Source organism: Nomascus leucogenys, chromosome 6 (genome assembly GCF_006542625.1).
Source record: "Nomascus leucogenys isolate Asia chromosome 6, Asia_NLE_v1, whole genome shotgun sequence".
In the NCBI taxonomy this organism is placed as follows: domain Eukaryota; kingdom Metazoa; phylum Chordata; class Mammalia; order Primates; family Hylobatidae; genus Nomascus; species Nomascus leucogenys.
In genome coordinates, this window is record NC_044386.1 from 24,552,093 (window position 1) to 24,570,886 (window position 18,794).

General features: G+C 33.7%; 1 long non-coding RNA gene across 1 annotated transcript; it reads left to right on the forward strand.

Annotated features, from left to right (window-relative positions):
- The first annotated feature begins 1,816 nt into the window (after positions 1–1,816).
- On the forward strand, positions 1,817–18,379 carry LOC115835377. Its single transcript, XR_004030343.1, has 3 exons — positions 1,817–1,918; positions 9,244–9,248; positions 18,368–18,379. It is a non-coding gene; the product is annotated as an uncharacterized LOC115835377 (long non-coding RNA).
- The last annotated feature ends 415 nt before the right edge of the window (positions 18,380–18,794 follow it).

Sequence of the window (18,794 nt, forward strand, 5' to 3'; positions counted from 1 at the left end):
GTCTTCTGGTTTGGTATGATTTCTCCTGATTCATCCTCACCCTTTACCTGTTTTACATATGCCTACCCTTCCCTAATTGGCTTTTTTTTACACTGTCATGCCCACCTTTGAGTGGTGCCTTTGTTGTAACTTTTTTTGCCTACTCACAAACCAATCAGCACACACTCCCCTATTCTGAACCCATAAAAACCCCAGACCCAGCCACACTGGGAGAGAAACCACTGACTTCTGGTGGGGGTCTGTTCCTCCATCCCCTTTCTGCTGAGAGGTTTTCCCTCACTCAATAAAATTATTCTCCACCCTCCTCATCCTTCAATTGGCAGCATATCTACATTCTTCTTGGATGGGGGATGAGAACTCAGGAGCTGCCAAACACAGGTATGAGCTATAACACAGGTGGGTTGCGGCATGCCCAGCTCAGCCACAGGCTGAGCCAGTGCACAAGTCAGGTGTGTCCCCAGCAGGACAAGTGAACAGGCCATCTCCTGCAGCACGTAGTGTAGCCGAGCACGTGGGGAATATTGTTGTCCAGAGGTTCCCAACTGGCAAAATGACTGAGAAAAACCTTGCATTTGTAGAACTATCCAGATGGAGAGAGAGAGAGAGAGAGAGAGAGAGAGAGTTCAGATTGTAGAGGTAGTGGTAGAGTTTCTAATAGTGCATAATAATTCACACATGGAAAAATTTTAAAAGAGGCAATCAAGAAAGAGACAAGCAAAATATTAAGATACAGAGGCCAAGATAGAAAATAAATATATGTGTCCATCAAATTACTCTGCTTCAGGGAAAGTTTGTGGAAGAACAACACTGTAAAATTCTTCTCATAAAATACAGTTACTTTATAAACCAAAAAGGTGAACTTTTGAAAAACATTGCAGCAGACACCAATTACTCACCACCTCAATTCAATACATGCTATCAATATTATATTATTCTTATATGAGAGATTCATTTTCTCATTATAAATTAATGGTAAACAGTGAAATTTTCCTTTTAAGTCTACAAAGAAACAAGAAACATGCTTACAGCATTTCTCTTTAAAAGTATACTAGATGGCACATTCAGAGCATTGAGACTAGAAAAATAATAAAATAATTAATGTGTTAAAAGGAAAATTTTGGAAAGAAAGAAAAAATGCATAAGTAACAGACAATTTAGTTGTCTACAAAGAAAACTCAAGATTGTCCCTACAGGAACTATGTATTGTAAAAGTATATTTTAGTTTTACAATATTTAGATTTATATCTACTCCGAAATTCTGTAAATAATTTGCATCCTATTAAACTGGATCGCCTGATCCTTATCTCTATATTACTTAGACTTTTAAATTAAAAACTATCAGAATATATGGACATTTATTTTTTAAATCATCATTTTTCAAAACTGTTTTAATATGTGTTTTAAAATTAAAAACTCCTTAAATTTTGAAAAATGACTATAAAATCATATAGAATATCTTTCTCTTAATGTACTGTCTATTCCAAGCACTGCTTTATTTACATATTTGCATCTATATTCATAAGTAAATAAGATGATATGTATAATTTTCTTTCATATGGTAATTTCATCTGGTGTTGGTATTAAAGACATATTGTCTATTTAAAATACATTGTTTTCTATGCACTAAAATTGATTGAAAATTCTTTGGGGAGATCCGTTCTTTAAATAAAACTAAACTATGAAACCCTCAAATATTGATTTCTCTTTTAAAATTCTTAAGTCTAGATATAGGATCATATCATCTGCAAACAGGGATAGTTTGACTTCGTCTCTTCCTATTTGGATGCCTTTATTTCTTTCCCTTGCCCAGTTGGCCTGACCAACACTTCCAATACTACGTTGAACAGGAGTGGTAAGAGAGGGCATTTTTGCATTGTGTCAGTTTTCAAGCGGAATGCTTCCAGCTTTTGCCCATTCAGTATGATGTTGGCTGTGGGTTTGTCTTGATGGCTCTGATTATTTTGAAGTACCTTCCTTTGTTATCTAGTTTATTAAGAGATTTAACCTGAATGGATGTTGAATTTTATTGAAAGCCTTTGCTGCATCTATTGAGACAATCGTGTGGTCTTTGTCAGAAAGACAAACTGCAAGTTTTCACTTACTTTTGTAAGCTAAAAATGAAAACAAATTCATGAAGTGTACGTATACCTGTGCTCTCTCTTCCCTCTTTCTCCTTGCTTTTTGGGGCTTACTAATTGTTATTTAACTTTTCAGGAACTATCTTTTGGATTTATTAATTCTTTCTCATTTATTATGATTGTTTAGTCATGTTAATTAATGTCATTTGTAGAGTTGATTTTCTCTTCATAGTTATAAACTTCCTTTTAAATCTTTCAATTATCTGAGAATAACCCTTTTCTTCAATATTAAAGACATTTAAAATTAATTTTTTTCTCTGAAAACAAGTTCTGGACAAGCCAAGTTTCTAGTATGTTCTAGAGAGGTTGGAAAAAATATTTTTCATTATCGTTTGATTTAAAGATTATCTAGTAATTTATTTATTTTAATATACTTACTGATACTTTTGTGGTCATTATTAACCATAATTTCTGTCTTAGTTATATCCTAAGAGTTAGAGATGTTTTTTCTTTCCATGTTCGAAATTATTACTCATTTTTTGTTTTGTTTTCAATTTTTCTAAACAGATTAAGCACTCCACATGTTCTGAAAGCTAGGATTTTTGGAGATGTTCCATCCCTGAAATGCAATAAATAATGTGTCAAACAACCAGTATCTTATAATGCTGTAAATAATATTTTATATTATTTTGTTCAAGACCTTCATACAGTTGATCAGATTTAAGTATGGCATTTTAGTGAGCCAGCCTTGTGGTATAGGCTTGCTGTCTAATTCTCTCTCTTGTGTTACTAACTAGTACATGTTCATTTTCTTTGTCCCTAGTGGAATTTATAAGGGTTAACACACCCATCTTTGCCACAAATAAGAGGAGAGGTATTCTCTTATCTTAGTTAGCTATAGTGATACTTCTATCACAAAGCCACTTTAATGATAGTAAGACCTCAACCCTCTTGGCTGTTCTAACCCAAGTTCATGGGCTCCAGTGAAGAAAGCACAACAACTCATAAGGGGACTTCTCTCTATTATGTATTTGTCCATGGTTACCAAAGGATTGGGTAACTTATGGAACTTATGGCTCTTTCTGAAAGTACAAGCACCCCTAACACATGGGTTGTGTGGTCTGTTCACACAAGAGATAGAAAGGAAAGATGAACAATTTAAAGCAATTTAGTATTAACAAATCTAATTTTCAGGACACAATTAAAATAGAAATGTGATTATTAATACTTCATTTGTCTCTTGGTGTTACTCAATTGCATAATAAGAGAGTGCACTCTAGTAAAAAACATTGAACATACACTTCTGATTATTCAGAAATTGTCTGAGACTTTACTAGTTTTGTTAGAAAGGTAAGGGCAAGATCACATTACATTAGAGAATAAGGTTATGTCTTTGGTCTAATACATTCTAAGAGAAATTAAAAATCTAAGCAGCATGGTGTATAGTATATATGTGGTGGAACTTGTGATAAAATGCTATGTAGACTACAATCGTATTGAAAATCAAAACTATTTACTTATGTAAATATTATATGTATCCAGAAATATGATTGAGATGATCAGGAGAAGGTTTCTACTCTAAATATTCTATTATGAAGCAAATTGGTTCAAAAGAAGCAACAGAATGAGGATACGGAGGTACAAAACTATTATTACAAAACTAAATATCCTAATTTGTCATTTGTTAAACTGAAAAGAAAACATGGATCACAAATCTCTTTTGTAGTTGATGCAAAACTTTGGAGGATAAAAATTGTTTCCCCAATAGGGTGACTATAAAAAAAGTGTAAGACTGATGATTTTTCTTGGTCTCAAAAGTAAAGGAGCGTGTAAGAAGATGATTATGTAAGAGTAACTGCAAGTGAGATGAATTTCTTAAGTTAAATTTATGAATTTTTTGTAATCTACTGTTAGGAAATTGCATATAAGACATTTCTGCCCAGGAATAGTAATAAAAAACCCTGTGCTATTTCATAAATGGATACAAAAAATATGTGGACGGCTCCCGTGGAAAACAACCACCACGAGCAAGGATGAAATGACTTCAGTGATGAATTTAAAATTTGCTGTAATCAACAGTGTTTGCAAGAATGCTTTTTAGAGGAACTTAGTTTACTCAAACATAGGATAACACTGTTTTAATGGATAACTCACTAAATGTAAACGTACATTGATTACCTACCATGATACAAATTACACATCTTTATTTTCTAGACAGAAGACATGTAAACACTGGCTTAAGTGTCTCTTTAAAATTAAAAGATAATAAATGGCTCTTCCTAGATATCTGCCCTCAATTTAGAGCTTCTTTCTTCTGCTAAATACCCAGAATCACATTGAGAAATTACTCCTCTTTTGCTGGTTTGCTAAGTATAATTTATTACGAGTAGGCGGTGATTTTTAAAAATCAATTTAGCCTTTTTTATTGCCTCAATTAAGACAAGTATATAATGAATCTTCTTTAATGTGTTAATGTATTCATTTATATATGGAATCTCCCTTCCATAATGTGCAGGTACTTAATGCATTGCTGATACCACCCTCTTAATATTTAAAAAATAATGAGGGACTATGTTTCTAGTCGATATTGGTCCACTCTTTTCCATTGCAGTAGTGTTCTTCTTCGGGTTTTGTGGAAACGTCTCACTAGTCTCATACTAGGCAGTAAAATTCCTGCTCGGATCTCTTGACCACTTTCTATAAATAGAAAATATGTTCCTCAAATGGTTGGTAGATCTGGCCCATGAAGGTGTTTGGTTTAGTACAATTCAGGTGCCTTGTTTATTTTTTTTCTTAAGCCCTATACAATAAACTGGGTAGTATCTCCCTCACCCAAATTTATGTCCACTTTGAAATTCAGATTGTGATCTTATGGGTAAACAGGACTGCACATTTGCTGATGTGATCAATTACGATGAGATTATACTGGAAGAGGATACGTCTTGAATCCAGTATTACTGGTTCCCTTAGAAGAGAGAACATGACCTGGCCTAGTGGCTCACGCCTGTAATTCCAGCACTTTGGGAGGCCATGGAGGGCAGATCACCTGAGGTCAGGAGTTCAAGAACAGCCCAGCCAACATTGTGAAACCTCATCTCTACTAAAAGTACAAAAAAATTAGCTGGACGAGGTGATGTATGCCTATAGTCCCAGCTACTCAGGAAGCTGAGGCATGAGAATCTCTTGAAGCCGGGCAATGTGGGTTGGCAGTGAGCTGAGATCACCCCACTGCACTCTAGCCTTGGAGACAAGAGTGACACTCCACCTCAAAAAAAAAATAAATAAAAAATAAAAAGAGAGAATACATAGGCATACACACATTTCTCATATATGAATTTGAGGAAATTATTATTTAAATATTTTGTTAATGGCAATGTGCAGTATTTTCCATGATCATTCAGTTATAATGATTTGCAAATTTAGTTAACATCACCATGATGTATTAATAATTTAGAAAAGCTTTTTTTAAAATTATACTTTAAGTTCTGGGATACATGTGCAGAACGTGCAGGTTTGTTTCATGGATATACACACGCCATGGTGGTTTGCTCCACCCATCAACCTGTCATCTACATTAGGTATTTCTCCTAATGCTATCCCTCCCCTGGCCCCCGACCCCTGACAGGCCCCCGTGTGTGATGTTCCCCTCCCTGTGTCCATGTGTTCTCATTGTTCAACTCACACTTACGAGTGAGAACATGCAGTGTTTGGTTTTCGGTTCCTGTGTTAGTTTGCTAAGAATGATGGTTTCCAGCTTCATCCATGTCCCTGCAAAGGACATGAACTCATCCTTTTCTATGGCTGCATAGTATTCCATGGTGTATTTGTGCCACATTTTCTTTATCTAGTCTATCACTGATGGACATTTGGGTTGGTTCCAAGTCTTGGCTATTGTGAACAGTACTGCAATAAACACGTGTGCATGTGTCTTTACAGTAAAATGATTTGTAATCCTTTAGGTATATACCCAGTAATGGGGTTGCTGGGTCAAATGGTATCTCTGGTTCTAGATCCTTGAAGAATTGCCACTCTGTCTTCCACAGTGGTTGAACTAATTTACACTCCCACCAACAGTGTAAAGGCGTTCCTGTTTTTCCACATCCTCTCCAGCATCTGTTGTTTCCTGACTTTTTAATGATCGCCATTCTAACTGGCATGAGATAGTATCTCATTATGGTTTTGATTTACATTTCCCTAATGACCAGTGATGATGAGCTAAATCTTTTTAATGCTTTGATAAGCACATGGCATTTAGGTTAAATGGAATTAAATTTCTGTAAGTAAACCGATTTTCCTTGTTTTCAGATAATTTTTCTATGATATCAACTTTTTGTTAATTTGAGTCTTGCTTTGCATTCAATATAGCCATTTATGAAAAGTTTAATGTTTATGAATGCTTATATGTGTGTTTTTTGTGTGTATGTACATATATACACATATTCTCAAAATAATGTATTACATATTATGTATACCGAATACTTTTTCATATATCCTCAAAAGTACAATCATGTATATATAAATACACTCTTACATAATGATTATATCAATATACATGTTCATGGTTATCAAATATGTTTTCTAGAGCTCTGTTTTCTTTCTAAATTTAATCCAAGCTGATCTGTAAAATGCTGAGAAAAATGTGCTAAAATTGCCCCACATAATATTGTATAGGTTTTTTCCTTTTTCCTCTTGTAGATGCACAATGTTCCTTTCACATATTGATGCCATAGTATTTTTGTAATTTTTTATACTTATATCATGATATTGACTTTTCCCTCTAAATCTTACATAGCAGACTGTTTATCCTTGTGATGCTCATACATCTTCAAATATTTTGCCTTTTCAGTAACTGTGTTAGCACAGTTTTTCTATGTTTTCTTTCACTCCTTCCTGCCCCTGCCCAATTTTCTACTTCTTTGGGGACTGCTGAGTATTTCTTCAGTTATTTATCTATCCTACTAGCATTGAAGCTATATATTTTAATTCTATTTTTAAGTCGGAGCTTTAATCCAAGGATGCTGTGTGACAACAGTCTGCAATAAATGAGTATTTATAGGTAACTCATGCTCAGATATTAATCCCCTTGGGCTTCAGGACAACTGTGTAGGGCCCAGGATGATCACCTCTGGCTATGAGCACTTTCTGCCATTTATCACTTTGTGTTAGCAAATATCATCTCTTTATGTGCTATAAACACAGACACATACATACGGAACAAAGTTTAGAATAATTTATCTAGCCTTATATTTTGAAAATGCATTTTTGACATACAACAAATATAAATTGAATCAGGTTTTCTGTTCTCAAAGTTAGAAAAACTTTGAAATTGACTAAGATAACATTCTGTTGATTTAAAAACACCAAAAGCAATGAATATATTATGTTATAGAAAAATAAAGTAAAGCACTCTCTTTAATATGCAAAAATTGTAGGTTGTTACAGAAAAGTCTCTGTATTTGCAAGGTTAATATTTTCTTTTTTTCTTTTTTGCATTTTTTAAGAATACAATCTATTGTTAACTGTATTCATCATGTTGTACAGCAGATCTGAATTTATTCCTCCTCTCTAATGGAAACCTTGTATCCTTTGATCACCATCTCCCCAACTCTCTAACCAATCCTTGTTTCACTTTATGCATCATTATTGTCAAGTTTTAAAGTCTCTCAATGTGCAGTTTTTAGCCTCCTCAATGACTTAATGTAAAGTAAGTATTGGTAACTTTTTATTTGTGTTGTTTTCAAAATTCTGGGAAATTTTTATTTATTTTCATCTATTTGAATATCACCTGTCACATATACTTCAGTTCATATACTTTGGAAGTCAGATTAGATATAAGCTGAACTTTTTCATGCTCTATGCCTTCCACCATTTGTGTATGTTTGTGTGTGATTTCGGTACCTCTCAGGGCTGCATTATAAATAATTTTATCAGATCTATATTTTTATCTGCTAAGTCTAATGTACTAAATGTCTCTTGAATGTTTTTTTTAATTTAAATGTCTATAGCTGGCCTCACTAGGAGCTCTTAGCAATGAGTTTAGAACTCCTGGGTCTTCCCTGAGGGAACTTCAGGAATAATGTCTTTCATTCCAGATAAGATTATTGTTGTGCTATTGTTGTTTTTACACCCTAATTCCAGAAATGACATTTTTCTCCTTTTGTTCTTATGATTGTACATACAAGGATTTCTGTAGTTCACCTTGAGATTCTTAGCTTTATGTGTGAATCCTAATCATTGGCATCATGTGCTACCAAGGTTATAGCTCCCTGAGGTGTCAAAACTTCTAATACTTGATTGTTTACTCCTATATCCTTAGAAACTTTTCACATATAACAAGACACAACAACCCTCACCTGCCAAATCCTGTATACATCTCTTAGAAAAAATTTGCTAAGCTAACTTTGCTCTTGATCTCTAGCTCTTAGAAATTACTTTTGCCAGGCTGGGCGCAGTAGCTCATGCCTGTAATCCCAGCACTTTGGGAGGCTGAGGCAAGCAGATCATGAGGTCAGGGGATCAGGACCATCGTGGTTAACACAGTGAAACCCTATCTCTACTAACAATACAAAAAATTAGCTGGGCATGGTGGCATGGGCCTGTAGTCTCAGCTACTTGGGAGGCTGAGGCAAGATAATAGTTTGAACCCAGGAGGCAGAGGTTGCAGTGAGCAGAGGTCATGCCACTGCACTCCAGCCTGGGAGACAGAGTGAGACTCCATCTCAACAAAAAAAAAAAGAAAGAAAAAAGAAATTATGTTTGCCATTTTGTGAGCTTGTATCAAATCAAATCTATCGATATGCTCATCTGTCTATTTCTTCATTTGTTCATGTATTGGTTTGTTTATTGATATCCCAGCATTTCAAGAACTTGTAATGCATTTTAAAATTAATATATTTAGCTACCAATAAATAATTTTGCCAACTGTAACAGAAAGTCCAAATAACAGTACCTTGAACAGAGAAGTGCATTTCTACGTAATGAGAAACCAGAGGTAGAGTAGGTAGTTATAGGCCTTGATTTAGGGTTTAGGGATTTCTGAACAAATATCTCTCCACTTACCTGAATTTTTCTCTAATGGTCACATTCAGTTTCTCCAGTTTTAGCGAATTAACTTTCCTTTCTAGTAAGGATAAAAGAGGTGAAACAAAGGGCAAAAGGGCAGAAGGGTATGTACCAACTAATTTTTTAGAAGTCTAATTCACTGATCTCCACTTATATCTTCTTGCTAAGAACTGTGCCACATAAGATGACCTCTAGTGAGGTAGCAAAATGTGATTTTTTTTATATCTACCTAAAGTCAGATTATGTTAGTGAAGAAGAAAAGGATGATGACATTAGGAAAGAAACTAGTAGTTGGTGACACATAATTATCAGCCACATTGACAGAATTCTGTTTCCTCTATACTTACACAGCCCTTTAGAATTTTTTTTGAAAAACTGAAAGTATGTGTTTATAATGGGGTACCATAGTGTATTTTCACTGTATATGAAATTCCAGGGTGATATTTTTTGTCTTTCAGGATCTTAATAATGCTCTATCACTATCTAGGGCCACACAATTTTGATGTAATTCAGCAGTCATACAAATTGTTTCCCTGTAGATGGTGTGTCATTTTATGACAGTTTTCAAAAGTTTTTTTCCTCTTTGTGTTTTTTAGTGCTTTGTGATGTGCTTAGGTGTGCTTGGTTGAAGTACACCAGGTCATCCATAACGAACAGATTTTCACTTCCCTTTTGCCGGGAGTACTTGTACAGTTTCTTAAAATACTCTTCATACTGTAAACCAAATAATAGTTATAAAGAAAAAAGAAATACTTTTTTAGAAGTGAAAATTGTAAAATGTGAAGTGTCGTAGAAGAAAATATAACAATATATTTGTGTTGTTTTCCCCCATTTGGATATTGGAAAGAACTTAGCAGACTCTACCGACATAAGGTTTTTATTTAAAGGTAAAGCATACAGTGCATTTAGGAGACGAGAATGCAGCCCTAAATTGAGTCTCAGTTATATCCCAGCCAAATTATTCAAGGCTGTCTTGGCTCACAAAGGGCCAGACTGAATCTATTTGAATGGCCAAAACCCGTGCAAGGAAGCTCGGCTTCTGAAGAGTTCAGAGAAGCTCTCAGTAGGGATGCTCATAATTCCCTTTAGATAGGTAATAAAGACAGGCTTGTGAAACCACTTAGACGAATTGCAAAATACAAGTAAATCACAGGTGGAGATGGGTTACCAGGAGAGTTTCAGACCCTAAACAGAGCATGATAAATTTCATTTCTTATGTTGATCAAGAGTCAAAAAAAAAAAAAAAACAACAGCCAAGTAGCCATCACTAGTGATATAAATGCTGTTTTTCTAGTTCAGTTGTAAATGAATTTTATGTCTATGGCATTTTTTTCAAAAATATATTTTTAAGTATTATATTCTTAACAAGTCATATATAAACTAATATGCCCAATTTTGTTTTTCTGAAATTATTTATACCAAAGGTAATCAATACTAACAGAATTGCATATGTCCTCTTAGATCCTTTATAATTATATATACACACATAGGTTTTTACATACATTTTAAAAATTTTATGTAATTATATATACAAGAATGTTTTATGCTTACATGAATACCCATTGCAGTTAATTATATCATGTATATAATTTTCATTTCATAAATACTTCATTTTTAAACTGATCTTTGAATTCCATATGTCTACCGAAACATATATATTTTAAAAATTAATTTTGAAAAAGCTACAAATACAATTCAGAGGACAATTCAGAGAATCTTTTCAACAAATCAAACTGGAGTTATTCAATATTATGAGCAAAAAATAAACTTTATACTTCACACTACATAAAAAATGTACTGACAATAGGTCATAAACCTGAATGTAAAACCTACAAAAAAAGACTTCTATCCAGATTATATATATAAAAAAAGAAAACTAAATATTTAATTAATAAGAAGGTGGCAAGCTGAATGCAGTGGCTCATGGCTGTCATCCCAACACTGGGAGGCTGAGGAGAGAGGATCGCTTGAGGCCAGGAGCTCAAGACCAGGCTGAGCAACATAGTGAGACCCCAGTCCCTACAAAAAAATTAGCATGCATAGTGGTGCATGCCTGTAACCCTAGCTACTCGGGAGGCTCAGGCAGAAGGATAGCTAGAGCTCAGGAGCTCAAGGCTGCAGTAAGTCATTATGATGTCACTGTAATCCAGCATGGACAACAGAGTGAGACTCTGTCTTGAAGAAGAAGAAGAAGGAGAAGGAGAAGGAGGAAGAGGAGGAAGAGGAGGAAGAGGAAGAGGGAGAAGAAGAAGGAGGAGGAGGAGAAACAGAAGGAGAAGAAGGAGGAGGAGAAGAAGAAGAGAGAAGAGAAAAGAGGGGAAGAGAAGAGAAAAGAGGGGAAGAGAAGAGAAAGAAGAGAAGAGAATAAGAGAAGTAGAGAAGAAGAAAGAAGGAGAAGGAAGAAGGAGAAGGAGGAAGAGAAGAAGGAGGAGGAGGAGGAAAGAGAAGTAGAGAAGAAAGAAGGAGAAGGAAGAAGGAGAAGGAAAGAAGAAGAAAAGAAAGAAGAAGAAGAAGAAGAAGAAGAAGAAGAAGAAGAAGAAGAAGAAGAAGAAGAAGAAGAAAGAAGAAGAAGAAGAACAAGAAGAACAAGAAGGAGAAAGAAGGAGGAGGAGGAGGAGAAGGAGAAGGAGGAGAAGAAGAACAAGAAGAAGAAGAAGGAGGAGGAGGAGAAAAAGAAGGAGAAGAAGGAGAAGGAGGAGGAGGAGAAGAAGGAGGAGGAGAAGGAGGAGGAGGAGATAAAGAAGATACAGATACAGTTTGGTAAGACGTTGTCCCCAAATACATATCTGGATGCCAAATAAACACATAAAAATGTTCGACATCATTAGTCAGTAGAAAATAGCTAATTAAACCACAATGACATATCACTTCCTGCCTATTTGAATACCTAAAATTAAAAGTACTGCCTATATCCAGTGATGATGAAGATGTGGAGGAAATAGAGTTTTCATACATTTCTTGTAAGATACAACTGCTTGGGAAAACAGTTTTGCAGTTTATTAAAATGTTACTCAGCTAATATAAGATCTAGGCACTCTATTCCTCATTATTGATGCAAGATAAAAAAGGCATATGCCCATAAAATGATTTGAACATGAATAACCATAGCAGCCTTATTTGTAATATCCTCAAACTGGAAACAACAAATAAAAAAATAGATAAATCATGGTTGATTCATAGAATGATCTACTACCTCTGAATAAAAAGAAATGCACTATTATATGTACAATGCCAAGAAAGGATTATCAAAATAATTATGGTGAATAAAACAAGCTCTAAAAAGTGTTTATTTTATATAATTTTATTCTTATAAGAAAGTGTATCACTGATTGCCTGTTGAGAATGGTATATGTAAGGAAGGATTCCAATGGGGAGGAGGGACAAAGAGACTTTATAGGATAAAGAGTATATTCATTATGTTGATTGTGATGATTGTTTCTGAACTGTAAACTATGCAAAAACTTCTTAAGTTGTATACTTGAAATATGTACAGTTTATTGTCTATCAATTATTCATCAATAAAGCTGTTAAAATGATTATTTGCTAATAAAAATTCAATAATTTAAAATACATGATTAATTTGAAACTAGTGAGAAAAGTAAAAACATAACGATCATAAAATATATAGGTAAAATTGAAAAAATAATTACATGTCAGTAATAATATGAGATTTAAAGATTCAATTTCCCTACTAAAAATGATTGCCAAACTAAATATAAGAAAAATACCATGTTACTAATGCAATACCCACTTAAAATTTGAGCACACAATGAATTTGAAAGCAAACTTCTATTTAAACAGTATTTTAAAAACGCCATTGTAGCTATACTAAGTTTAGACAAAATAAGCTTTTAGGCAATATGACTTAACTATATAAATGGCTTTTTTTTTAGGCAATATGACTTAACTATATAAAAGGGACATTTCCCATATTCAAAAGGGCTAATCTAACTGAAAGTTACCAATTTCTAAATACAATGGCGGTGTCAAAATATAGAGAACAAAAATTAACATAACTAAAGAAATAGACAAATCCAAAAATATATTGTCAGATCTTTAAAATACATTTCTATCAAGAATTGTGAAGGATGTGAGACTTTACAAGTCTCAGAAAGTGAAAATGAGATATCTGGATAGGAGATAAAAGACAGTTTACTACTGGCAGCAATAGCAGTTGCCAGTTTAATATTATTTCTGTTTTAGTTTTCCAAATCCCAGTTCTTACATCGTGACACAAAGGTCTGATAATCCTGCAGACACGGTGGATTGCATAAAAGAGAGGAAGCTAGGGCTCGGGGCACCCATATCTTTAATAAGGGGCAGTGAGCCTGCTGGACCTTTGCCATAGAGAGAAACAGTATCTTTATTATTCTGGACAGTAAATAAGTCTCCTGTTTTATTCTAGAGAGACATACATCTTTATCTTCAACGGCTGTTCACTATACAGATATCCTTGAAAAGATGACCTATAATAAAGGCAATCAGGGCCTTTCCTGAAAAACACAAAACAAAACATGAGAAATATGAGAGATTATGGTGATTTCTCTCTCAACAATTGCTCAGCGATCCATAACATGAAAATAAAGAAGCAAGAGTAATATAGAAGTTTTGATCCAGAGGGCTAACAAATGTCACTGCATTTACATATATAGAAATACAACACACTTACTTTCAAAGGCACTTTGAACATTTACTGAAATAGACTACTTATTAGGTCATAAAGCAAGTCACAAAAAACTTCAAAGTATTGAATAATTCCAAATATGTTCTCTAACCAGAGTGGAACTAAGGACAGTAATTGATAATACAATTAGATCAGCAATCCCACTTTTAGATGTATTTCCAAAAGAATGGAAGTGAGTAGTATGATCCAAGAGATATATGCACTCTGATGTGCAGATACCTAAAACTGCAGTCAAGAAATATGTTAGCAACGTATATAAAACAAAACAGGCACATATTCTACATATATTAAAAATTCTCAGATACTAATAAGAAAAAGAGAGCCTAGTAGAAAAATAATGGGAAACTTCTTGAGTAGGAAATTTACAGTATTATGGAACCCAAATGACCAGTAAGCTCATTAGAAGGTGCTCAACCTTATTATCTAGGGAGGCAGAAATTAACCACAATGTGATAATACTGCATTTCTATTAGAAAGGCAAGAATTTTCAAAACTGACACAGTCATATGCTGGCAAGTATGTGAAAAGGTTTGATCTTTCATTCACCGCTTTTAAGAGTGAAAATTGGGGCCCTCACTTTTGAAATTATTTCATCGTCTCCTGGCCTTGAGCATGCCGCACCATATAAACCTGAATTTGCAGTCCTAAATTTATATTCTCAACATATATATAATCCAAACATTTATGTAAACCAAAAGATATATATATAAGAATATTAAACAACAGTAATTTTAGTAGGCAAAAGTTAAAATCCAATGAAATTGCCATCAGCATGAAAAACAAACAAGTAAATTGTGATGAAATTTCTTGTAATGAATAGTGATAATCAAAAATATAAACTTGTGATTCATGAACAAAATTCAAAGCATGGTGTTAAACAAAGAAAATCAGAGGTCAAATAATCTACTCTCTGTTATTGCATCTATATGATTTCATATACATATAAAAATACGTGGTTTAGAAATCACGATAGCAGTTTCCTTCGTAAATTACTGTTACATTGTGACCTAGAAGGCATAGGGGGAACGTCTGCATTTCTGGTAATATCTTACTTCCTCTTACAAGTAATACATGGTGGTTCATCATTCTTTGTTCTTATGGTTTGTGTTTTTTATGTGTGTTACCCTTTAATAAAATGTTTAATGGAAAAATCAATTGTATGTCTACATATAACAGTATAAATATTTAGAAAATATGATTTATGGACACTGATTTGAGAAATCTAGGCTAAACTTCAGGTTACATTTCTAATGCAAGTTATACAAACCTTGTTTGAAGAAAATAAAAAATATTTTTAAGAGAAAAACAGTTAGAAATACTCAAATAAATGGAATACTAGACCATGCTAATTCACATAAAGACTTACATCAAATAAAATGTAATGACAGAATCAATATGATTCCTGTTAAATCTCAAGACATTTTGCTAAAAATTAAAACTTTATTTACATATATATTTGTAATAAAATATAGCTCATAAGAGAAGCCATAATATAAAAAATTACTACATTAAAATTCGGAAATTTTATTTATCAAAAGATACCATAAATCATATTGAAAATCACCATGAACTGACAGAATATAATTGTGACATTAAAATAACCCTTACAAATAGGTAACTAAAATGATTAAACAACAAATATAAAGGGGAAAATGTGTGAACAACACTATTACACTGAAATCTTGAAATTACCTTTTCTGTGTGTCAAAAGAGTTGAACATAAACAATTTCATATGGTTCAACTGAAATAACTGTAACTTCACAAGAAAAGTCTTAAATGTTTATTAGAGGTCAGGAATAAATAGTTGGAAATATGATACCATTTTATATCTATGATAATGGTCAAAAAATAAAAATAAATTTAAAAACTGACAAGTTCTAGTGCTGATGAGGATGTAAAACAGTATTTTATAAGATATATTTTAGGATCCACTTCAAAGCCTCTTAACTTTATCCATGGCTTGCCTTTGGCCTCTTACACTGGTTAACCATCTTCTGTGAAATCTAGCATGCCTTGGGCTCAGACAAATTTTAACTTGGCTCAACTCCAAACAAGCTGCCCTGTTTACAATCTCCTGCCTCAGAATACACTATTGACACTGAATGACATAATGCCATGGGCTCTACTGGGTACCCCATATGCACAACCCACAGACAAAGTGGAGGTCACATGCAATGGGATAAATTTTAACCAATGGTAGAATGGAACCAGTGGATAATTCTTCCTCCCAAATCCGTATATATTTATCAATACAGCATTTTCAAATATTGTCCTGTTAGATCAAGCTATCACTTAAACTTTACACCAAAGCATGATCATCAACTTTTGTACAGGACCTCTCTAACTCCTATTTCATTCACTTCTGTGTCCCTGGGATTAAATTTTTTCTCAAGTCACTTTTATGTTTTAATAAAAAACATAGGTATCCACAGAAATTGTGTTTTTGCTTTTGCGTGTCTTTGGATATTTACTGATAGTATCATTTTGGGGGTATTCTTTCGCAAGTCTAAATTTATACTAAATACATTGTTTCTAAGATTTATTCACTTTATTGCTTTAGCTATTGTTTTTTTTCATTTTTACTATTCTGTATTATTACATCAGAGCAATATAATCTAATTTGCCTATATAGTATATGCTACACTAGAGAAAAATTGTTACTTAAATTGATTATTTTCAACTTGCCAGCAAACTCTTAGTGTTCTTTTTTTTTTTTCCTTACCATCGTATCTCCATAAATCAGAGCTTGGAGGAATAGTGTATTTGGTATTACTTCATATAACAGCACAATCCCAGGGACACAGAAGTGAATGAAATAGGAGTTAGGAAGGTCCTATACAAAGTTGGTGATCATACTTTGGTTTTTATGGCTGGCTCAATGAAAAACATTTTGGGAACTCTTTATCATGTAATGTTTTATTAACTCAAATTTTAGCTTTATCTTGAAATAGAGATGATTTTCTATAAAAGTTAGACTGAGAAATCAATGTATTTCATACAGGCCACAAAGCAGTCATTAAATTGAAACCTATCTGTCTTTCATTTTATTCTGATGTCTTAAAGTGACATTATTTTATCAATTTATTTTCTTTTCTTTTATCAGCTTTAGTTAATTTTTCCCCTTTGACTACTTTTCATTTCTGTCTTTGTAATTTTATCATGATTAATTTGCTATTCTTTCTGTCTTTATTTCAACTAAGTTTTAGGATAGTTTTCGACTATTACTATAAATAACCTTGGGAAAAAAAACACAGCACTATAATACAACAAAACAAAATATATCTCCATAAAGATTTCTATGTTCCCTCGATACTATTCATCTTTTCAAAACAACGTTCTACTGAGAACTCATTCTCTTAAGGGAGCAATTCTAAATAATTTCTGCTACTCACAAGCCAAGTTCCAATATTTTATTTTACAGCAACAAATAAGGTTACAAAAAGTCTAAACCAACTTGGATCAGCGAATAAACTTCTGTGATGTGTAAAACACAGCAGACCAGACTCTTTCTCATCTAAAAGTTTTGCCTAATAATAAAGCCAAAGCCAGCCTAGTGTTTGCGTATTTTTATCTAAAAAATAGAAGCGATTGTACCACTTTTGGGGAATGCACATTTTTCACCTTTTATAAATCAGAAATAAAAATGAACAAGATTAACCTTCTGTATTTTATACTTTCTCATAAATTTAATCTTAATGAGGTTATTTTCTTCTAGCATATTGATGATATGTGGATACACATGAAGATGTATGATTAGAATACAAAGAGACTATAGAGATCATAAAATATATGTCACACATATATTACACATGAATATGAACATTAATTAAGAAAAACTCAATTGTACCAAGTGTCACAGGTATCTGTAGACCTACTTTGCTACCTCTCTATTCCTCTTCTCATTCATCCTTCAACTCTCTACATCTTATTCACTGTATCATAAAATCTATTATTTATTGCATTTATTAGGAATTTATGATTGAACAAGACACAGTCTTATGTTCTCTTGGGGAATATACAGCCTTGTGGAAATAAAAATATTAATATTAAATAATAATATGACAGTGATTAGTAAAAGTAATAAGGTAAAACATTGTGATAATTAGGGAGGGGCAGACAGTTGGGAAACCTTAACTGTGCAGAGAAGGATTTTCTTAGAGCTGAGACATGAATGATTATAGGAGAAAACTTATAGGCCGGGCACAGCAGCTCACTCCTGTAATCCCAGCATTTGAGAAGCCAAAGCAGGCGGATCACTTGTGGTCAGGAGTTCGAGACCAGCCTGGCCAACATGGTGAAACTCCGTCACTACTAAAAATACAAAAATTATCTGTGCATGGTAGCAGACTCCTGTAATCTCAGCTACTCGGGAGGCTGAGGCAGGATAATCGCTTAAACCCGGGAGGCTAAGGTTGCATTGAGCCAAGGTTGTGGCACTGCACTCCAGCCTGGGTGACAGAGCGAGACTCCATCTCAAATAATAATAATAATAATAATAAATAATAATTATTAGAGGTGTAAATTTAGGTGGAAATACCTTAGTCAGGGAACAAAGGGAATAGTGTGGCTATTTCAGAATGACGAAAGAGGATATTAATAAAATGTGAACTTAGCATTTCAGTGAGAGAAATCTGGCCGTCTAAGTCTGACAGGATGAGTTGGCATAATCTTTTTGCCTTATGAAACAATAGAGCAATCATGTAGGCTTAGTTTAAAGTGATAGTTGTAGATATGATAGAATGGATCAAATTCAGGCCACATTTTGGAAGTGAAAAATAAATAACTTTTTGCAACTTTAAACACAGGAAGTTAGGAAGTAAAGGGCCACAAACTCACTTCCAAGATAGCCCCGCAGCTGCTGCAGCTTGCTATGGGGAAATAGGCACTAACGCAGAGTTCTGCTCACTAGCTTCTTTCGCAGGGTTGTACGCAGCTTTCTGAGCAGCTGGCACCCAAGCTGAGAATACCC